At 39.6% G+C, this 22698-nt stretch overlaps 1 protein-coding gene across 9 annotated transcripts in view; it reads left to right on the top strand.

Moving 5' to 3' along the window:
• CACNB2 (calcium voltage-gated channel auxiliary subunit beta 2) overlaps window positions 1-22698 on the top strand; it is a 363162-nt gene that overhangs the window by 239973 nt on the left and 100491 nt on the right. The gene's annotated exons all lie outside the window — the stretch shown is intronic.

Genomic DNA, 22698 nt, shown 5'->3' with positions numbered 1-22698 from the left:
ACATATTTGAACACAGTTGTTGGTTTCCTTTTTTTTTTTTTTTCTTTTCTTTTTTTTTTTTTTTTTTGCTTTAAAAGTATATTTTTTATTGTTGAAAGTATTACATATAGTAATACATGTATCTCCTTGTTGGTTTTCTTTTGAAAAGAATTACTGCTTTGAAAAAGAAGTACTGTGTTGATCTTGCTAAAAAATCAAGGGTAACATTCGAATACCTATGCTGGCTGCTGCATCTCTGAGATGAGTAAAATCTCGGTGTGTTGCTATGGGAATCATGGCTTGGGGATTCTGGTTTGAAAGCATGGACAGCCCTTATGGAATATTCATGACCTCTAGCCCAGCTGCCATCGCAGTTTACAGAGGAACTGCCAGGAGGCCATGACTCTTAAGAAGCAGTGTTTCCATACATCAAAACAGTGTTCTCACCTCAGGGGGCAGGGAAGGCATCTCCACGTGTGATATAGTCTTGGCTGCACGACCACCCAGAGGAGCAGGGAGCTGATGAAGCCAGGTGTGGCCCGGTTGCTATCAGGTCATCTGCTCTACCAAAGTTAATCATTTAAAACATTATGATGTGACAACATGGATGAAAATGGAGGACATTTATGCTCAGTGAAATAAGCCAGTCACAGGAAAAACACTGTGTGATTTCACTCATCTGAGGTATCTAAAGTAGTCAAACTCATGGCAGAGAGTAGAGTTGCCAGGGCCTGGAGAAGGAGGAAATGGTGAGTTGCTATCCAATACACATAAAGTTAGGCATGATGAATAAGTTATAGAGAACTGCTGTACCACACTGTGCCCATAGTTAACAGTACTGTACTGTACACTTAAACATTTGTTAAAAGGGTAGATCTCTTGTTAGATTTTATTAGAATAAAAATTAGGTAGATGAAATGAAACAGTGATGAAAATGAAGTAATGAATGTACTCCAGTGAAACTAATTGCCACAAGTTTGCAGTGTAGCTAGTAAATGCTGCAATTTAGAAGCCGAATTCTGCATTCTACATTTTGTACCGAAGTGCAAAGAGAAAAGCCAAGATAAAAAATAAGTTTGTATTCCAGAAACAGTGTTTTATTTGCACTAATTTATTCATGTGATTTTTCACATACTAAAATTAAAGTTTTTCCAGTTTATACCACATCATCATACAATCCAAGGTCTTACAGGTTTGTTTTCAAAGTCTTCAGTTCTCTGATTGGCACAGTTTTGTCCATGACTGCTACAAGTCCTGAGTTAAGTGGCACAGCTTCATAGCATTTTTAAGTATCTTTCAAACCAGCGTGGATCAAAATACTAGTATTGGTCCTAAATCAAACCAGGTTCATGTTTGCTCATCATACAGACAGGAAAAGTTTATAGTTACAAATACTGTAGAAGATGGGAGAAAATAAAGAGAACTTAAAACAAAAGCAAGAATAATTGAAGGGCTACTTAGTATGTTTAGTGAACGTAGTTTATTTGCATCTAGTATTTTCCTTTCTTAAAATTAGGTCAATATCTTAAAACTTGGATGCACTCAACTGGGTAAGTGTGAATTTTAATATGTTCTGAAAGAACATAGGACTAGGATTTTACTTTATGTTAAAATCATGGTTTGGTAAATCTGATTTATTAGTTTCAGTATCCTTGAAGATGAAATGCAAAGAGGGATTGTAGTTGGCTCATCCATTAGATTGTTTTTTATCTGTTCCCCTCTACCATGCCTTTATATCACTATACCTTTTTGAGACCTATTTCAAAAGGCAGCTCTAAAGTTGAAAAATATATGAATTCATCATTTAATTTTAGATAGTTTAAAACACTGCACATCCATTTGGAGAGAATCAAGAGTTTTATAGATTTATTTTGTAATCATAGCATCTCTCCAACAGGAAGATTTTCTAATGGGTGCTTTAATTCACCTTGAAGATCATGCTCAATAGGTCTGTGTAAATGCCTGGAATAAACCTCAGTGGCGCTTGCAGATCCTGCCCCACTATAAATGTGAACTACATTATCCATTAATTGCCTTAAGAATACGCCTGTGAAATAAGGTGATTAGCAAGTAGTGAAACTAGAGACACTGCCTTCTGGAACTAAGTGACCTACAAAAGTTTATATAACCAGGCACACTGTGCTTCCAGTAAAACCCAGTACTTTTCACTACACTTTGTTATGTCTTTTCTTAAACTAGTAAACTTTACAGTGAACAGATTCTATATTAATTTGGAGGCAAATAAATATCAACAAACATGACTTTTCTTTTACTTGGTGTTTTCTGATCGCAAATGCACATTTTGATCCAGTTTTGGCATATTTTGCCTTATTTAAGCTGGTGCTCTTTGATTATGCCTTAAAGACAAGTAATATGTGAATTTAATTTATCCCCACATTGATCATTTAAAAAAAACCAGCTTGAGATATAATTCACTCATTCAAAGTACACAATTCAGATATTTTTTATATTCACAGGGTTATGCAACCATTACTATAATCAATTTTAGAACATTTTTATTACCCTCCCCTCCACCCAGTGAAATATCATATTCTAAATTAGCAGTTGCTCCCCATTTCTTCCAAACCCTCTTAGCCCTAGGCCAGTGGTCGGCAAACTCATTAGTCAACAGAGCCAAATATCAACAGTACAACGATTGAAATTTCTTTTGAGAGCCAAATTTTTTAAACTTAAACTTCTTCTAACGCCACTACTTCAAAATAGACTCGCCCAGGCCGTGGTATTTTGTGGAATAGCCGCACTCAAGGGGCCAAAGAGCCGCATGTGGCTCGCGAGCCTCAGTTTGCCGACCACGGCCCTAGGCAACCAACCACTACTCCACTCTGTTTCCACAGATTTGTCTACTCTGGATGGTCCATATAAATGGAAGCATGCAGTAGGTGGTCTGGTATGACTGTCTACTTGCACCTACATAATGTTTTCAGTATTCATCCATGCTCTAGCATGTATTAGTACTTCATTTCTTTTATTGCCCAACAATATTTCATTGTATGGGTGTATCACATTTCATTTATTCATTCATCAGTTGGTGGACATCTGAGTTTGTTTCAACCTTTTAGTTATTGTGAATAATGCTGTTATGACATTTGTGTAGAGTTTTTGCATGAGCATATGTTTTCATTTCTTCTGTGTGTATCTAGGAGTGAAGTTGCTGGGTCATATGATCATCTTTTCTTAACTAGAAGGTTGATCTCTTTTCTCTTCTCCTTCCCCAAAATGATCCTTTCTGCCCTAAACGCAGGGACTCTGAGATGGGAAGTCTAGATGTGGATGGGATTGGCACAGAGATGAACTAGGCTCAGTGCTATATTCTTTGTACAATGGATTAACATGAAACATTAAGTCCATTGTTCTCTTATCAGTGAGTGACTGCCATATTAAAGAACTTGTATTAGTCACAGTTGCTGAGTAGAGGGACTGAAAAGACAGAGCCACGAAGAAGAAACAGGGGGACTTTTGCCTGCAGAAAACTGCTATTGGTGGTTTAGGGAGAAGAGTTTGGCTTTAAAGCATGCTGATTAGAGGTAAAATAGAAGTCCCTCCCTGGAGTAGAGAGTCTGTGAGTCTGGGAGGAAAAGACTGCACCCTGCTGGCACGAACAGAAAATCCTTCTTGGATGAGGTGGCTTAAAACTAGACTTTACAGGATGGTCAGATGGAGTTTAGCTTATGAAACAGAATGTGGGGATAGGGAAGAGGGAAATGCCTCCAAGGCCTAATAAGTCATGTAAGTAAAGGCCAAAGTAAGGAAATAATTGGCAGCAAGAAAATATGGAATCTTCCAGAAAAAGGTTACTTTTTTGAGATCTTGCCAACTTGAAAATGTCTTTATTCTAGCCTCACATTTAATTAGTAGTTTGGCTGGGTATAGTATTTATGTATGAAAAACATTTTCCTTCAGAATTTTAAAGACATTATTTTACTATCTTCTAGCTCTGGCTCTGTTGATATGTTTGCCAACGTCATTTGGTCCTTCAATGTGGTTTTAAAATGTTTGTACACATTTTAACATACTGGTTTATAACATACTGAGAACTGCTCTTCCTTTGGTATTTTGAAATTGTGCCTTGGTGTGGGTCTTATTTATTGTGTCTGGCTTCTCATACACATGTTCATTGTGAAGGGCCAGTCACTTTGGTTCTGGAAAGTGACTTTTTTTTATGGATATTTTTTCCACTATATTTTTCTCTTTTTCTGGTTGTCTCCTTTGTCAGACATTTGATTAGAGCCTTCTTCTCTACTCATTTTTATGTACTCAGACCTGTCTTTTTGCTCCACTATCTGAATTTTTCTCCATTTATCTTCTAACCCATCTATTGGAAATTTTTAAAAATCGATTTCTGAGAGGAAGGGAGGGGAGGGTGAGATAGAAACATCAATGGTGAGAGAGAATCATTGATTGGCTGCCTCCTGCATGCCCCACACTGGGGATCAAGCCCAAAACCCAGGCATGTACCCTGGCTAGGAATTGAACCATGACCTCCTGATTTATAGGTCAACGCTCAACCACTGAACCACACTGGCTGAGCTCTATTGGCATTTTTATTATTGAAAATGTCTAATTCCCAAGAAATTGCTTCTCATCACTCCTTTTATAGATTCCTGTTCTTATTGCATGGGTGTAATATTTTCTCTTATACATCTTAAGTTTTGTGTGTGTTTTTTTAAGATTTCTGGACTGTTCCTATTTTTTAAACTTTTAAGATTTGATTTTATTTTTATATACTGGAAACTTTTTCAGCGGTTTGATTTCTGTCTGTCCATTCATAATTAAGAGCAAGACATTGTAAAGCTGACTAGCAGCTCTGAACAAAATGAGAAAGCTTCTTGACTGTCAGTCTTTTATAGGGTAATTGATTGGGGGTGTCTTTTCTTTCAGTCTGGTCAGTGTCCCCAGAGAGGGGTCCCTGATCTCCTAGTATTTTATATTCTCACTCTTTCTACTCTGTTAATTATCATTGTCTGTCATTTTCTTTATTTGACATTTTGATCTACTCTCATTTTCTGTTCTTTATATTTGTGGGTTTATATTTTTTGAAAAAAATTTTTTCAAGAGGTAGCATATGTTCAGTTGACCGTGTTTTATTTCCCATATTTGTTAATAAACATACTATAGAAGAGAAAAAAATGTTTCTCATGACATGGGGAGAATCCTACCCAATTGGAAATAATTCCTCTAAGCGCCTTTTCAGAAGAAACATGAACGTGTGTGTTCACCTTCAACATAAAGATGAATTTTTTTTTATTTAATAAAATGTTAAACATGTTTTTACAAATGGGTCTTATTGAGAAAATTATGTGGGAGAAAGGCGAGAAGTATACGTTTATGTCTGTATTGCATACTTTCTTAAACCTACAAGATACACTGTTGGAGAGACTCTAAAGAACATGTATTAAAGTAAATGGTGTCTCATCGGACAAAGACATTTAATTGGTAGAAGATAAAATCCAGCAGAGAAATTTCATAATAGAAAACACCAATTATGGCAGGCACCCTTAAGAAAATATTTTGGCCAACATTAGTTTTTCATTATTGATTTCAATGCTGTCTTTTAATTTTTGTATTGAAAATTTGTCAGTTCTCTTCTGCTCATAGCGTACAAAATAAAATTACAAAACTGGCTAAATATCTCTAGCTTCCAGGGTTCGTTTACTGTTCAAATACACACTAGCTTAGATTACGTTTTTTCTACCTGTAAGAAATAAAAAGTGTGCAAAAGCCACTTAGGCCTAGGTTAGCTTCTGTGTCAACTCATAAGTATGAGTGGGTAGGTATAGTCATATCCTCTTATCTCCAAGGTTAGTTGACAAGTATAGTACTTACAATAACAACATTTATTGTGTAGTACTGCTCATTACAGACAATTTCAAAGATACAAAAAGAAAAAGCAAAGCTTTTGTCGATATTGCATTTTGAAGTACTTTTGAGCACTTATGATCAGGCCATACCTCCAGCACTGATTCCTATATCATCTTTTACACCAGAAAAAGCCTCACTCCTTCTCTCAGTTAGCTTTGGCTGCAGGACAAACTGCTCTATTTATTGGCTTGAAGTCACCATTTACGTAGGTCACAGTTCTCTTCCATGTCTCAGTGGCCGGCTGGCAGGTGAGCTGGTGGCCAGGTGATCGGGGATGGCCTCTTGCATGCCTCTGCAGCTCGGCAGCTGCCAGTTTGGGTGTCTCCTTCTCCTTTGGGTGGCCTCGCATCCCCAGCAGGCTGGCTGGCTCACCCTCATGCTGGTCTCAGGGTTACAAGCACATTGAGAGAGAAGAGTGAGTGAGATTCGGGTCTCTCCTAGTGTCATGTGTGCTAATGTCCTATTGGTCAAAGCAGGCCATGTGGCTAAGCTCATAGTCAGTGTTGAACTACTAAGACATGATTCCATCCTGGGAATTGTTACAGCCATTTTCTGTAAACGATCTGCCACACCCATTTTTTTCCCTCTCTTACCTCTTTCTTTAAAATTTGTCTTTATTGTTGAAAGTATTACAGATGTCTCCCTACTTTCCCCCATTGACCCCCTCCATCCAGCTCCTGCCTCCCACACCCCCCGGGCCTTCACTGCACTATTGTCTGTGGCCATGGGTTATGCATATATGCATGTAAGTTCTTTGGTCAATCTCTTAACCTCTTTGGAAGAAGAAATGTCTTTTTACTTTTTAAAACAAATAACCCTGTCTTCCCTCTCACCCCATCTTTCCCTTCCTGTTAATGTCATACTTCATTACCACAGCTTTATCCCCCAATTCCATTCCTTCCTCCACTTCCTTGAGACTGATTTCTGTCTCTGTCTCTCTACCGATGGTCTCCAGCGACTTTCTAAATAAGTTCATTGGCCTTTTTATTAAACACTCCTTTGACTTCTCAGGAAGCCTCGCCTTGTTTTTCTTCTCTACTAAGTCAGTTTTGTCTGGCAGGTGCTGGCTACAACACAAGCCTGTTTCTACTGCTTCTCTAGTTCCTTTTCAGGCTCTTCTGCTGCTGCGTTTAGCTCCCTCCACTGAAGTGTGGAAGTCCAACCAACCCAATGTTTAGACTCTGACCTCGGCTTCTATTGCTTCCGGCGTGCCATTGGTTTTCAAACTGATGGGTTCCTCGGGAGTCGCTGCAGGGGCACAGGGTGCCCAGCAGGATGTGTTCTGTGCGTTCCTGCTGGGTGCAGCCAAAGCAGGTCTCTCCATTCATTTGATAGGACTTCCTTCCATGGAAGTTTTTCTTTGAAGATAGAGCTTCACCTCCATGACGAGTTGTAAGCCACTGCCATCTTTCCCTTTACTCTCACCCTCCTCCTGGCTTCACTTTTGTCTGCACCTCTGCCCCTGACCTCTCTCCCTATTGTTGTGTATCTCAAATCGTCCCCATTTTGGCATCCCTAGCCTTTCTGACACCCATTTAAAATTGAGCTTCCCATTTTTTCCGTCAAACCCTTTCTTCTCCACATTTCCTATTTCTGTCAATGTTGACTTTATCCTCCCACGTTTGAAGCCTGAGTTCAGGATTGGCATGATTTTTCTGTAAAGGGTCAGATAGGAAATACGTTAGATACCATGAGTCATGTGTTTTCTGTCACAACAACTCAACTCAGGGAAACCTGGATATTCAGATCCATCTCTGCTGCAGAGACTGGTTGCTGTATCTTTTGATGTGTTATCTGTGAAGCTCAGGCGTGGTTCCAGTGATAACTGCATTAGTTGGCCGTTGTCAAGCTCAGGGCTGTCAGGGGACTGGGATGGGCAGAGGCAAGTGGAACACAAGGCTCCTGCCTTCAAGTTCAGTGTCTAATGGGGAATTTGTCTTAGAAGTTATGAAACCACTCTTTTCATTTCCTCTTTAGTTGTATATGGTCGCCATACACTCTCCCGTATGTCGTATTGTATTTGAGTTATTTGTCTCTAACGTGGTGATTAGTGCTGTACGGCAGACCTGTGATGTCCAATGGCTGCCAACCTGAGTGGGACGTGACTGGCATTGACTCTGTCACTTGATCTTCACAGCAGCTCACGGTGTCGGGTCAGATTGCATCCCTGTCCATCCCTGTGACTGAGGCGTGTGTCCTCTCTCCTGAACTAGACGTTTTCCCTTGCGAGCCAAGGCGTGCTCTGTACTTCTTAATCTCACTGGTCCAGATTCCTGCGTTAGTTATCAAGAATGAGTTAACATGTTTTCTTGCTCATTTTATATGCTGTCTTCTGAGTAATACCTGAGTATTTTAGGAATAAAATTACATATTGTTCTCTCTTTATGGTTATATTTATCTTGGCAAGTCTACCTATGAACAAGTCTTAAGTTTCTGATGGGTAAGAGTTACATGTTTTAAAAAGAACCCAATATTCTAAGTTAAGGCTCTCTTACAGGGGTTTATGGTTTTTATTAATGGAAGTTCTAGAGGGATGAGGCTTGCTCCCATTTAAAACTGCGCTCTCGTGTAAGAACCCTAATAAGGACTGTTAATATAATATAGACTTCTGGCTATTTCAAAACCATAAATGGATTGGGGAGGATTATTATAAACATTGTAGCTCAAGTGTTTTGTTTTGTTTTTTTCTTAGAGAGCTATCACTGAACAACTTTGTTATATCATTATAAACACAGCTATAAATACATGGTTCTTCCACTCCTTTTTCTCTACCAGATCTGAATGGGGAACAACACAAACCTACATGCACAGCTGAGAATAGTCAACCTCTCTCTGCTCCTGAGTTTTTGCCCCACCGACAGCTAAATGACAGATGTTGAAAATTGTGGAAGAGAAGAATTTATTTAATTAGCAAACATTTGATGAGTAGTATTGTGCCGTGGAGCTGGGATCTAAAGGAAAGGAAATTAAAGATATGTTAGATGTGGTTTTTTTCCCCTCAAGAAGCTCATGGTCTAATGTAGATGCCAGGAATGTGTGTCACTGACTGAGAGTAATGTGATAAGTGTTAGACTAACAGCAGTGTGAGCCAGATGCTGTAGGAATGGTGAACAGGGGCCTCGGCACTGCTGAGTGGAGGAGGGCTGGGAGAGGGAGGAGGACAGTGGGATTAGAGATGCCCCCGCAGATATAAGAATGTGGCTGCGGGCAAAGCCTTTACTAATCAGCAACATGCTTTTCTAAGGTTAGCAAGGTTGATTGCTAATTGAGGTGGCTCTTATTTTGGTTTAATTTTGTTTAAATTTCAGTTAATTCCAATTTATCTTACCCTCACCACACTAAAGTGTGTTTTTTACCCTCAACAATTCTGAAGCATCCAGTTCAGTAATGTTAACTATGTTCACATGTGGAGGAACAGATCTCCAGAACTTTTTCATCTTGCAAAACTAAAACACTTTCCCTGTTGAGCAACCACTCTCCATCTCCCCTTCCCCCAGCCCCTGGCAGCCACCATTCTACTTTGTTTCCATGATTTTGACCACTCTGGGCACCCCACCTAAATGGAATCATTTTTGCCCTTTTGTGACTAGTTTATTATATTTAGCATAATGTCCTCAAAATTCATCCATGTTATAGCACGAAATTTCCTTCTTTTTCAAAGGCTGGATAATATTGCATTGTATAGAGATACCACATTTTCTTTATCCATTCATCAGTTGATAGACATGTAAGCTCTATTGTGAATCATGCTGTTGTTGTTGTTTTAATCTTGGATTTATGTTAATGATCCTGGTAAGCTGAGTCATCAGCAAGTAATTATAGCTTATGTTTGTACAGTGTTTCAGTAGTTAACGTCCATTGATTTACTATGCTTGGTTCTTGCAACTACTTAGTGAGGAAGGCAGGGCAGGTAGAGTTATCCCATTTTGTGAAGAGGAAGTTGAGGGTGGATAGTGCAGGGTCTTGCCAAGGCCATTGAGCTCTTACATGGCAGAATTAGGACAAGAACTCAGGCTTCTGCCTGGTAGGGTTCTGTCCTTAGGTTCTTTCACCTAATCAATGAGCCCCTCTTAGGTGTAAACTGAGAATGCTCTCCTGCTGCCTCTTTGTTTCAGGCTCTGGAAGGATTAGAGGAATAAAACATCTATTTGTTTTTTTATGGTAAAAGCAAAAAAAAAAAAAAAAAGCAAGGTAAACAGTTAAAGAAAAAACAACACCTCTGCTATTTTTTTGCTGCTGAATTTAGATAGCACCAGTAGAGTTTACAAGCAAAATACTCCCCTTCTTCCCCTGCTACACACACACATTTTTTAAGTTCAGATTATTGTATTTATACCACTGATTTGGAATTAGTACATTTTAACATTATTTAAACAAAAATCTTGAACTAAATTTCTTCAACCTAATAAGTTGTTAAAGAAAGAGCTTTCAGGATGTATATGAATACTGTATTCTTGCTTAAAAGAAAATGCAAATGGAATGTTTCTGGAAATATTTGAATAAGATATTTCTATAGAGAAATGGGAAAATAATCAAATATCTAGGAAATAGGTTGTATGAAGAACACCGAAGAAACAGAGTTTAAGTAGGGCAAGGGAAAGAAGGTTGAAATCACAATGAAACTATCTGCAAAGAAATTTTATAAGTGTTCTCTGTTCCTAAGGGAGGGAGAAGATGAAAGGAACTCTCTAAAAATTATAGCAGCCAAAAAAAGTAAATTGAGTTGTTATACTTGACTTAGGGAGAGAGGAGAGGTGTTATAAAGAGTAGGAAACTGCCCAGCCAGTGTGGCTCAGGGTTGAGCATTGACCTATGAACCAGGAAGTCATGGTTTGATTCCACCCATGTTGTAGGCTTGATCCCTGGTGGGAGGCATATAGGAGGCAGCTAATCGATGATTCCCTCTCATCACTGATGTTTCTATCTCTCTCTTTCCCTCTCTGAAATCAATAAAAATATATTTTTAAAAGACTAGGAAACTGCTTTCATGATGTTTTAAGGAAATTTATGTGGCTTAAAATGTTTTATTTTAACTAAATCCTGTTTGAGGAAGGAAGATGAATCACACAATTAACTGACAAAGTTATTTTTGTTCTAGAGATTCCCTAGTTCTTTCTAGGGAAAGTTCTAATAGTTCTTTCTACTTATACTTTCAGGATTAATTCCCATTGCTTTAAAAAAAAAAAAAAAAGTCTTCTTGGAGATTCGAGGCTAAATACTATGGACACTCTACCCTCCCAAGACTGGCTCAGGAAGAGTATTTTGCAGGAGCTAGGTAAAAATGTGGGCAGTCAGTTAAATCTACAGTCTTTCAGCTTTCTAGATCTATTCCCTGGATTTTAAACAACTTAACTCTTCCCTTTGTCATCCTAGAGGAACTATAGTCATCCTTGCATGAAATATTTATTGAACTAATTGTAACCTTACATTTGAGGCAACCTACATTCCTTAGAGACGAAAGTCACGTTACAAGTTTGCTTACAAGGGAATCCAGTTTCACATTCACACAGAATTACAGCAGATCTTTGGCATATAGTATACACTATTTGCTGAGGTCTGTGAGTTTAAGTGGTCCGAAGCATATGTTAAGTCATATAATAGACACACAATGGAGTATAGAAATCATTTGAATAAATATTTCCATATGATAAATTAAGGCATTTGATGACCTACCTTGTGGTATGTGTTGCTAGGTAATATAAATGATTAAACCGTGGTCCCTGATCTCCAGGAGTGCAGTCTGAGAGGACATTTAAATAGTAGCTATGTGGTCATATGCAATACCATCTTTCCAACTCCTTACTTTAAAATGAGAGAGAGAAGTTGAGCACACTGAGGCCCAGGTCCCGTAGCTACCATGGACTGAGCACTAAGGTTTAGGAATGGTCCAGTGCTTTGTGTCAATCTTTCCACAGAGTCTGACTCTGAGTGGGCATTTTACAGGTGGCAGTTAAGTCAGCGTCTTCTTACCCAAGTGATTAAAAGTCAACTAACAGGTCCCAACCATAAATATTTTATTTAGGCTTAACACATTAATAACTGTATCACTTATCTTTTGCTATAAAACTAAGGCCAAATCTTTGAGCCTAAGTCAGCTAATGGAGGCTTCTCTACCCAAGCAGCCATCTTGTCTAGAATTTAGTTTGACATTAATGTGAATTTGATCCTATCCAAAGATTCTTGCTCCAGAATACAAGAACTGAAAAGGATTTTTAATTTTAAATCATAGTCACATTTATGCCTCAAAATGATACTTACATTTTTCCTAAGTAGTTTAGTTTTACAAAACATTGAACCCTTTTTTTCTAGTCCTATACTTTTGCTAATTGTCTTGGTAAAATGAAAAAGGAGGAATTTGGTAAAATGGAGGAATTTGGTAAAATGTAGTATCTTTATAAGAGAGGATATTTTTTCCCTAAAAATTCATATGTATGTAAAATGTTTTGATATTAGTAAAGTTATTCAATCTTGTTAATTCTAGACCAAGAAAAAGTATCCATTTGAATTAGACAAACAGGGTACCTAATAATCTTAGGTCTTGAAATGACTTTTTTATATTTCCCTGAAATATGTATGCTGTTTCCTTGACTGAAAAATGTTCATTGTGACATGACCAATTCAGAACACTTTTTCTTAAGGGTTGTTTTTTTTTTTTTTTTTTTAAGTTGTTCATCTTTTCTGGATCTTGAGTGCCTTTGAGTATATGATGGAATCTGTGAGCCTTCTTTAGGGAAATGGTTTACATCTTTACAGTGTGGCTGATATTTCCAGGGTCTTCATAGACCCATGAATCAAATCCATGTACCCTAAGGGTTTGCAAAGTACAAGAATCTTTCAGAATTTCAGCCTTCTTCCAGTTAGAATAGCTGATATCTGACGAACTATGGGACAGTTCTGAAAACACTGATTTCCTTTGCTCTCAGATACTTGCGATTACCACATGGATTCTTCTTGAAGTTGTCATTTTAGCTCTAGTGTTTAGTCTAGTGTGGAAGCAGAGGTTGGGCAAATATACAATACTCTGAGTACTTGCGTGTGCTATATATATGTGAAGGATGTTCTAGTTTAAACAGTTGTCAGTGCTCAGTAATTTCAGTGTTTTGTTTTGTTTTTAGAATTTTCAATGACCTGTGAGAAAGCTAACAGCGCTGAAAAGTCCTCACAAGTTTAGTAGATAGTGGGAGCTAATCTTCCTGAGGTTTAGTCTGGCCCTGTGCCTGTTGGTTTACTAGTGTATGAGCTTCTTAGTTGCTTTGTGTTAATGCCCATCCTATCTAATAAAGAGGGAATATGCTAATTGACCATCACTCCGTCACAAAGATGGCTGCACCCACAGCTGAGGCCAAGTTCCCTTAAGGAGCCTTAATGAGCAATCAGCAGGGACCTGAGGCTACGCCCTCCCCCGCCCCGTGGGGCTTGACAGGGGACCTCAGACCGCACCCCCCGCCCTGGCGTCAGGCTGGGGGACCTCAGGCCACGCCTCCTGCCTTGGCACCAGGCTGAGGGACCTCAGGCCATGCCCCCCACCTGGCGGGGCTTGACAGGGACCTCAGGCCACGCCCCCCACCCCAGCACCAGGCCGGGGGACCTCAGGCCGCACCCCCCTCCCCAGCACCGGGCCAGAGGACCTGAGGCTGTGCCCCACTGTTTGGCAGGGCTTGACAGGGGACCTCAGGCCGTGCTCCCCACCCAGCAGGGCTTGACGGGGGACCTCAAGGTGCACCCCCAGTGCTGGGTTGGGGGAACTCAGGCCACGGCCCCCACCCAGCGGGGCTTGATGGGGGACCTGAGGCTGCGCCCCCCTGCCAGTGGGGCTTGACAGGGGACCTGAGGCTGTACCCCCCTCTCGGTGCTGGACTGGGGGACCTGAGGCTGCGCCCCCCACCTGGCGGGGCTTGACGGAGGACCTCAAGGCATGCCCCCCGCCCCATCTGGGGGACCTCAGGCCATGCCCCCTGTCCTGGCGCCGGTCCAGGGGACCTGAGGCTATGCCCCCCTGCCCGGCGGGGCTTAACAAGGGTGGGACTGGCCGGGTCTGGATCTAACCCAGTGGGTGGGGGGGGGGGCCGCTGGGTCTGGGTCTCACGCGATTTTGAGGAGCATGTGGGTGGGCGGGGACTTGACTCTGGGTCCTCCTTTTAATGTGCACGAATTTCGTGCACCGGGCCACTAGTAAAGTATAACAGCGATTTTCAACCTTTTTCATCTTATGACACACAAACTAATTACTAAAATTCTGAGGCACACTGAAAAATATATTTTTTGCCGAACTGACAAAAAAATTGGTATAATTTTGATTCATTCACACTGGACAGATATTGTGTTGGCTGTTGTCAGTTTTTTATTTGACAGTCTAAGGGAAACGAGGTCAGTGCCCCAAACTGAATAGTCAGGTACTGCGTGTTTTAACAATTCTTGTGGCACACAGATGAAAATCTCTGACGTAAAATTCGCATATTTACTCCTGTTTTATTCTTGCCTAGATTATCTGTTTGACTTGGATAACCAGGGGCCAACTAGCTGTATAGAGGGGTCCTGCCTACAGGTTGTAGAACCCTAAGGCTATCTGTTGCCTAATTGTCCTTTTCCCCAGGCTAAGACAGAAACTCCTGCTATCTTTCTAGCTTCCTGGAAGAACAAGTGAAATATTAAATGTACCCAGAAGCAGGACTTTTCCTGCCCAAAGGTTCAGGTGTTCCCTGCCATTCAGCAGTTGTGTGTTCCCATCTGGCATGGTCCATCACTCTGTCCCACCAACCCTCCCTCTTTCTTCACTTGCCACCTCCTGCCCCCACACAACTTGTTCATCCTTCTTTCCACCCTGGTCATACCATGTTGGGTTATGTGTTTCTCTCTCCAAACATGTAAACTGGGAGTACTTGGACAAAGATTGTCCTGTTGACACTTAAAATTTAACTCCTTCGTAGAGGTGTGATCCATATTTGTGTACTGACTTAATCACAGATCTGCTGAGTGATCAGGAATCCATGACTGGAGCCCTGAACCTTTGGATATACTGACACTTTGCCATCTGTATCTTGTAAATAACTATTTTATGAGGTTATGCCTTGGCTCTACCACTACCATGTTGCTTTAGAGTGGGTTAATTGGGGTGTATAGTTCATTTCTATCTCCCTCCATGTAGTATGCTGAGTGATATGTAGAATGACTTTCAGTTACTACTTGAGTGCACTTATTAGTGAAAATAATTATTGAATCATTTTGGGTGGAGATGTCATGAAGAGGTCTTTTCAGGAAACTTTCAGTTTGGTAGAGTAGGGCTCTCACCCCTTGCTGCTCCACAGGCCTGGGGTGAGGGAAGATGTAGGAGAAAGTGGTGCCCCTCCACAAGGCCAGATGCCTGACGGGCAGCTGCCCAGGCTTTCTGTTCCCTGTCCTGGGCAAGGGTCCATCCCAGCCAGTGTCTGAGGTGCTGCTCTGTTTTAAAAGATGAGATTATAAATCAGGGCATCTTCCAGGTAAACTGAGATCTCTATATAAAGTTCACATTGTGGATAGTCCACTAACAGATGTTCAGAATTCTTGGTCCTTCTGAAGTTTGTTTATTGTCCCTTTTGGAATAATTAGTGAAAAGGAGAGATAGTAAAATCTCTAGTGTATTCCTATGTACAAACTACTAGATCATTTGATTTGTTTTTTTTTTTGTAACATTGGGAATACAGTTCAAGAGAGAACTGGAATTACATGACTTTGTGATCCTTGCAAAGAATGGCTCTTATGTACTGCTAAATATGCTATCATTAAAGGCTGATATGTAATAGGAACAGTTTTCTGCAGGTGTTGACTATCTTACCTTATAACAGACAAATATGCAAATTGACCGCACCTTCGCTACGCCCAAGCCATGCCCACCATCCAAGCCACGCCCACCAGGAAACCGTTGCAGGGACGTTGGGGTGTGGCGGAGCCTGCGGCCGATCGCAGGAAACCACTGGGGGTCAGCTCCTGTGATCGGTCGCAGGGACGCTGGGTGTGGCCGAGCCCAAGGCCAGGAAAGCCGCCCGAGGCTTTCCCGGCCTTGGGCACCAGCGGGGAGCCTTCGGCCTATCGCAGGAAACCACTGGGGGTCGGCTCCTGTGATCGGTAGCAGGGACGCTGGGTGCAGCCGAGCCCAAGGCCACCACCCGGGGCCAAGCCCTGACCCTGAAAGAAGGCAGAAGGCTGTGGCCACAGCCAAGGCCTGGGTCCCCGGTGCAGGCAGCCAGGTGAATGAAGGTCTATTGCACGAATCTTCATGCAAACGGGCTACTAGTCTACACTAATAAAAGAGAAACATGCAAATTACTGTCACTCTGCTACGCCCAACAGCCAATCAGGGTGAGTATGCAAATTAACCTGAAAAGATGGCGGCAGCCCTGCCCCCCAGCTGCTCCGGGCCTGTGGGAGTTGGAGAAGTCCGGCACCAGCACCTGAGGCTGGCTGCAGCCCGGGAGACCAAGAAGCTGCCTGCCCCATGATCCCAGGCCGCAGCCAGCCGCAGAAGCTGCCCACCCCATGTCCTGGGGGAGACGGAGAAACCAGGCCCCAGCGCCTGAGGCTGGGTGTGGCCCGGGAGAAGAAGAAACTGCCTGCCCCGTGATCCCAGGCTGCAGTCAGCCGGAGAAGTCACCCACACTGCATCCCAGGGAAGACGGAGAAGCCGCCCACCTGCGGTCCAGGCACCAGCAACTACGGCTGGCTACAGCCTGGTAGATGGAGAAGCCGCCCACCCCGCAGTCCCGTGCACCAGTACCTGCGACTGGCTGTGGCCTGGGAGACGGAGACACTGTCCACCCCACAGTCCCAGGTGCCAGCACTTGTGGCTGCAGCCCAGGTGAAGCCACCTGCCCACCATCCCCTGCAGCTGCAGCCGGCCTGGGCGCCTATGGCTGACCAGAGGGAGGGAAGCCCGGATCCCAGATGCCTGTGGTCGGCTGGAGGAGGGAATCCTGGGTCCTGGATGTGGGGCTGAGGCAGAAGTGGTTAGGGGCAATCAAGCCAGCAGGGGAGCAGTTAGGGACAATCAGGCTGGCAGGCAGGGGAGCAGTTAGGAGCCAGCAGTTCTGGATTGTGAGAGGGATGTCCAACTGCCAGTTATCCCCTGAGGGGTCCCAGATTGGAGAGGGTGCAGGCCAGGCTGAGGGACACCCTTCCCCCCACCTGCACCCTCCCCCATGCATAAATTTCATGCACTGGGCCACTAGTAAATATATATATGATCGCATAATAAAAGGTTATTAAAGATAGGATGCCAGCTTCTCAATTATATTTTTCAATAAATTAAATAATGCACATAAAAGAGTATTTTTAACAGTAAGGTGGAAATCTGTGCACCTACAGCCCTGATGTGTGCTAGAGGCACTGCGGGTAAATTTGCAGGCTCGCATGTTGCCCTTCCCAAAGCCATTTCTTCCCTTCAGAGATCATTTTTACCCTGAATTGGATGTTTCTCACTTCCTTCCTTTGCATTATATTATGTCTTTCCACATATGTTTATATTTCTTACAACTTACTGCTTCATTTTTGTTTTTGAACTATTTTGTTGTAGAATTCTCTTAAGGTGTTCTTTTGTGACTTGCTTTTTTTGCTCAACATTACATTTGTAAAATTCAGCTACATTCCTTTTTATCACAGCCATTTACTCACGTTTACCAATACCTGGTACTGCAGTGTAGGACTTGCCACAATTGATCTGTTTTCCTGTCAATGGGTATTTGAGTTATTGCAAACAGTCCTGCTGTGGAAACTTTTGTGCTTGTCTCTGGATCCACATATGCAAGAATTCCTCAGCATATGTAGAACTAGCAGTGGAATTCTTGGGTCTAAGGTATGTGTGTTTTTACCTTTACTGGATAATGGCAATTCGTTTTTAAAGTGGGTGTCTTAATTTATACTCATACCATTATGGTAGGAGGGTTCCTTAGCTTTCACATTCTCCATAACATTTAAATCTCCATAACAATTAATAATGTCATGCAAAATTTATCTGGTGCAAAATTTAAAATCTCATTGTGTTATGTCTATTTCCATGATTACATGGAAGTTTGAACTCTTCATATATTTATTGACCTTTGTTTCCTTCTCTTATGAAAAGGTTGTGGATGGCTTTTAATTTTCAATCTTTTCTTTTGATTTTTAAGAGTACTTTATATATTCTATATCTGATAATTTTATTTGTTATTTGTGATCCTGAAAGGTTTTGATTTGTAACTGCTCTTTTCATATTTTTATAGCATTCTTAATTTAATCAAGTAAGTTTTAACCACCTTTTCTATCATTGATTGTGCTTTTGGGATCTTGTTTAAGAAATTCATACCCTGAGCTCATAAAGAACTCATCTAATATCTTTATTTCTAATAATTTTTAAATGTTGTCTTTCATATTTAGGTAAGGCCTTAATCTCTCTGGAATTAATTTGTTGTGTATGGAGTGAGATAGGGATCTCATTTCATTTAATATACTTATTTGTTCCAGAAATATTTATTGAATACTTATTCTCTATTCAGCCTGGCCTGAAATGCCTGATCAATCACAAATCAAACTTTGACATATGAGTAGGTTTGTTTCTGGGCTCCTTTTCCTGTGTCAGTGCCATAATACTTAATTACTATAGTTTTAAAATAAATATTGGATATGTCATCCCACTGTATTCTTCAGGTCAGAATTGGCTCATGGACCTTTATCTTTCTTATAAATTTTAGATAACATGTATGAAGTCAAACAGAAATAAAAATTATAAAAAGTACACTCACTAACATACCCAGCTGAGATTTAGTTTGGGGGTGCATTTATATCCTTATATCAATTTAGGGGAAAATGTCCTTATTATAATATTAAGTCATCTTATCCATCAACTAGAGGCCCGATGCACGAAATTCATGCAAGAGTAGGCCTTCCTTCCCCCAGCTGCTGGCACTGGCTTCCCTCTGGCACCTGGGACCCCAGCTTCCCTCACAGCCCCGGCTTCATCCAGAAGGTCATCTGAAAGGATGTCCGGAAGGACGTCTGGTCCAATTAGCATATTATGCTTTTGTTATTATAGATATGAAACATCTCTTTATTAATTCAATTCTTGAATGTCTTACAATTTTTTCATAAAGGTCATGCTTGTACTTTTTGGATTTGTTCCTAAGTATCATATTTTTTTATTTACTGTTACAGTCCCTCTGTCTCACTTTCTCTCTCCCTCTTCTCTCTTATTTTCTCAAGTTGTAGTTTCTGTTGTCTGATGTATAGAAATGCAGTTGATTTTGTACAAAATCCTCATGTTCATTAGTCTTTCTAAACACTTTATTAAATGCTAAAAATATTCTGTAGATACTTGGGTTTTCCATTAGACATATGTACAGCAATTATATCATGTAAATAATGAAAATTATATTTCTTCCTCTCCAATTCTTTTAACTTGTCAAGTTTTTCTCATTCTATTGCACTTCCTAGAACATCCATTGCCATGTTGATTATATACGGTAATAGCAGGCATCTGGTCTTTGTAAATTTTTAAAATATATATGTGTGTGTGTGTGTGTGTGTGTGTGCATATATATAATATATATATTTACTATTTAGTATAATAATTTATGTAGGTTTTCTATAGATACACTTTATCATGTTAAATAAGTTTTCTTCTGTTTCTAATTTGCTGGTTTTTTTAAATCATAAATTAATAATGAATTTTATCAAGTGCCCATTTTTATCTCTTAACATGATTATATGAATTTTTCTTTAAATTTCTTATTGTGGTAAATTATATTAATAGTCTTTCTACATTAAGTTGACTTTGCACACTTGAACAAACAACATTTGCACAATAGTCTACCCTTTTTAAATATGTTGCTGAATTTAACTTTCTAAGATTTTGTGTGTGGGGCTGTTGTATGTGTGGTCACTAGGGAAACTGGCCTTTAAATTTCCTCTTTTGCATTGTCCTCATGAGGTTTAAGATTGAAATTTACTATTATATAATTGGCGTTTTGTTTTGTTCTTTATTTCTCTGCCCTTGAAGAGTTTCTGTTATGATTTGATTATTTCTTCCTTAAATATTTTCTAGAACCCACTGGGAATATTCTTATACTGTGTTTTTTGTTTTTTGATAGGAAGATATTCTTTAACCTTTGATTCAAATTCTTTGATTATTATAGAACTCTTTAGGGTTCTCACTCTCCTGATGTCATTTTGGATGTTATAGCTTCCTCGTTTCTTTTCCACTTCATCTCTATTTTCATTTTTTAATCATAAACTTACTTATAATATTCTTGTTACCTTATTTAATCTCTGTAGTATTTATAGTTCTTTTTTCTTCTTTCAATTTTCCCTTAATATCAGAATTTCACAAATATTTATTTAAGAATTTTATGGAGTAAAACTTAGTTTATAATTTTCTCACTTTTTTTCTATTTAATAAAATTCTGTTTTTTTATTTCCTTCTAATTTTTTCTTTTTCATTTAAGTCATATACTTCATTATTTCTCATGCTGTCCTCTGTTGATTATTTTTGCTTTTTATGTTTCTATTTAAGAACCATGTTTTCTGTATCCCACAAATTTTTATATGCAGTAATTCATTATTGTGCAGTTCTAAGTATTTCCATCTTGACTTCTTTTTTGAGCTGTGGTTTTTTATAAGTGTGCCACCTCCCAGTGTGCGCAGGTTGTCTTTCATGCTGTCCTTTCTCTGTCCTTGGCTTTTAGGTTATCTACTGTAAATAGGATGTAGCTCAATCTTATTTTTCATTCAGTGTGACAATTTCTATCTTTTTATAATGCAGCATTTACTCTTCTAATTTTGAGATTACACACATTTGTATTTGTTTTGTATTATAATCTTACTTTGTGCTTTTATATGTTCTAGTTTTTTATCTCCCATCTCACTCTCTTTCATTCAGAATGATTTTTTGTGTTTTTTTAAATAAGTGTTTCCCCTCTTTACTAGTTTGGCAGGCATACATTATAGTTCTGTTTGGGGTTTTATTTTTTAGTGGATACTTTAGAAATTTCAGCCTGAATCCTTAAATTAACCTAATGTTAGTCATTTACCCTCCTTTTGGACAACAAAGTCTTTAGAACATTTATGTTTTAGAGCTCCCTCCATATTTTTGTCAATAATTTTATTTTATCTGCTTTTTAACTCTACATATTAAGTATTATTATTACTTTTTATCTTTTTAAAGGTCTGTATTTGTTTAGATGCATCCTTTTCATTACTACTGCCTTTGCTCACCATTTCTTTCGGTAGAAAGGATTTCTTCTGATATCAGTGTTGTTTTTGTTTTAATCAGTATTGTTTTTCTTGAAGCTTATTATTTATAAGTTTCTTTGATGAGAACATTTTTACTGATGAAGTGTCTACATTTGTCTGAAATAAAAACAGCACCTCATTTACAAAAGATAGTTTCACTTGAAAACAATTTTAGGTTGGTAGTTATTTTTTCCTAGCATTTGGAAGATGATATTTTACCATCTTTTGGCTTTGGCTATTGAAGAGTCCCTTCTCAGTGCAATTATCACTTCTTTGTATATACTCTCCTTTTCCTAGTTGCTTTAAGATCTTCTCCCTGTAAGATATCAACCGAAGGACTTGTATGCATGCATATAAACATAACCAATGGACGCAAAACACTGGGGGGTGAGGGCATGTATGGGAGTGGGGTGGAGGGGCAATGGTAAGATATGTACACATATAATACCTTAATTAAAAAATGGGGAAAAAAAAAAGATCTTCTCCCTGTCTTTGCTGTTCTGCAGTTCTTGTTTTAATCAAGGTGCAGATTTCTTTCTTTTTTTCCTTTACTTTTTTTTTTTTAATTCTGATTGGAATTTATTGTGCCCCCTGAATGGAAGACCTGAGCATTTCACCAATCCTAGAAAATTCTCCATCATTATCCCTGAAAAGCTAAAATAATAATAATTTAATCTAGCATTGTTAGCTATTCTTTGGTGGAATGGCTGTCCAAAATGTCAAGTCTGTCTCATTGCCAGAATTATTAATGAGGTCTTAGAGTTATTATTACATCTGAATTTAGGTTAAGTCCTCTATTGATTTTATAATTATTTACCTACATAGTTAAACAGAAAAGAATCAAGACAGTGTTTAAAAGGATCATATTGCCTGAAATAATAAGAAAAAAGAAACTTTTATAAGTAAGACGTGTAATGTCAGCAGAAATCAAGGCTACTATGACAGGCTGAGACTGAGTCTGACTCAATATACAGATCTGTCTTTGAACTTCATAGTACACAGAATGTTTATAGTGTTGTGTCCATGGAGCATGGTGGAAAGGGAAGAGTGAGAAGGCTTTCATTCTTGTCCTTTTGCACTACTGTTACCTGTAAGACTTCTTTTTTTTTTTTTTTTTTTTTAGGGGTTGCTGATCAGCTTCTAAAAGTCTCTCATTAGAGTTCAAGGTCCTAACAAGGGACTGAGTAACATGAAGCATTCTGAACTGTGCTTTGTGATATTGAGACGTTTCCAAAAAGAAATGACTAAGAACAGTAGTTGTAATTCTTATAGATGAGCTTGGGAAGTGTGATAAATACACATGTACTTGTTTCCTATTTATCCATATGAAAAACATTTATGTGTTTGCATTTAATGTGTCAACCACATAGACCATTTAAGTAGATAATTCTTTAATCATTTATATTTGGGTTTGGTCAGATGCTTTTGTATGTATGTATCTACTGTATATATATCCGATCACTATGATGTGCACTGACTACCAGGGGGCAGACGCTCAATGCAGGAGCTGCCCCTGGTGGTCAGTGCACTCCCACAGCAGGAGCGCCGCTCAGCTGACCTACGGGCACCAGACGCCAGGCTCATGACTCCGTGAGTGCAGCT

This window comes from Eptesicus fuscus, chromosome 2, assembly GCF_027574615.1.
Source record: "Eptesicus fuscus isolate TK198812 chromosome 2, DD_ASM_mEF_20220401, whole genome shotgun sequence".
In the NCBI taxonomy this organism is placed as follows: domain Eukaryota; kingdom Metazoa; phylum Chordata; class Mammalia; order Chiroptera; family Vespertilionidae; genus Eptesicus; species Eptesicus fuscus.
Note: the sequence above shows the minus strand (reverse complement) of the source record. Positions and strands in the feature narration are given on the sequence as shown.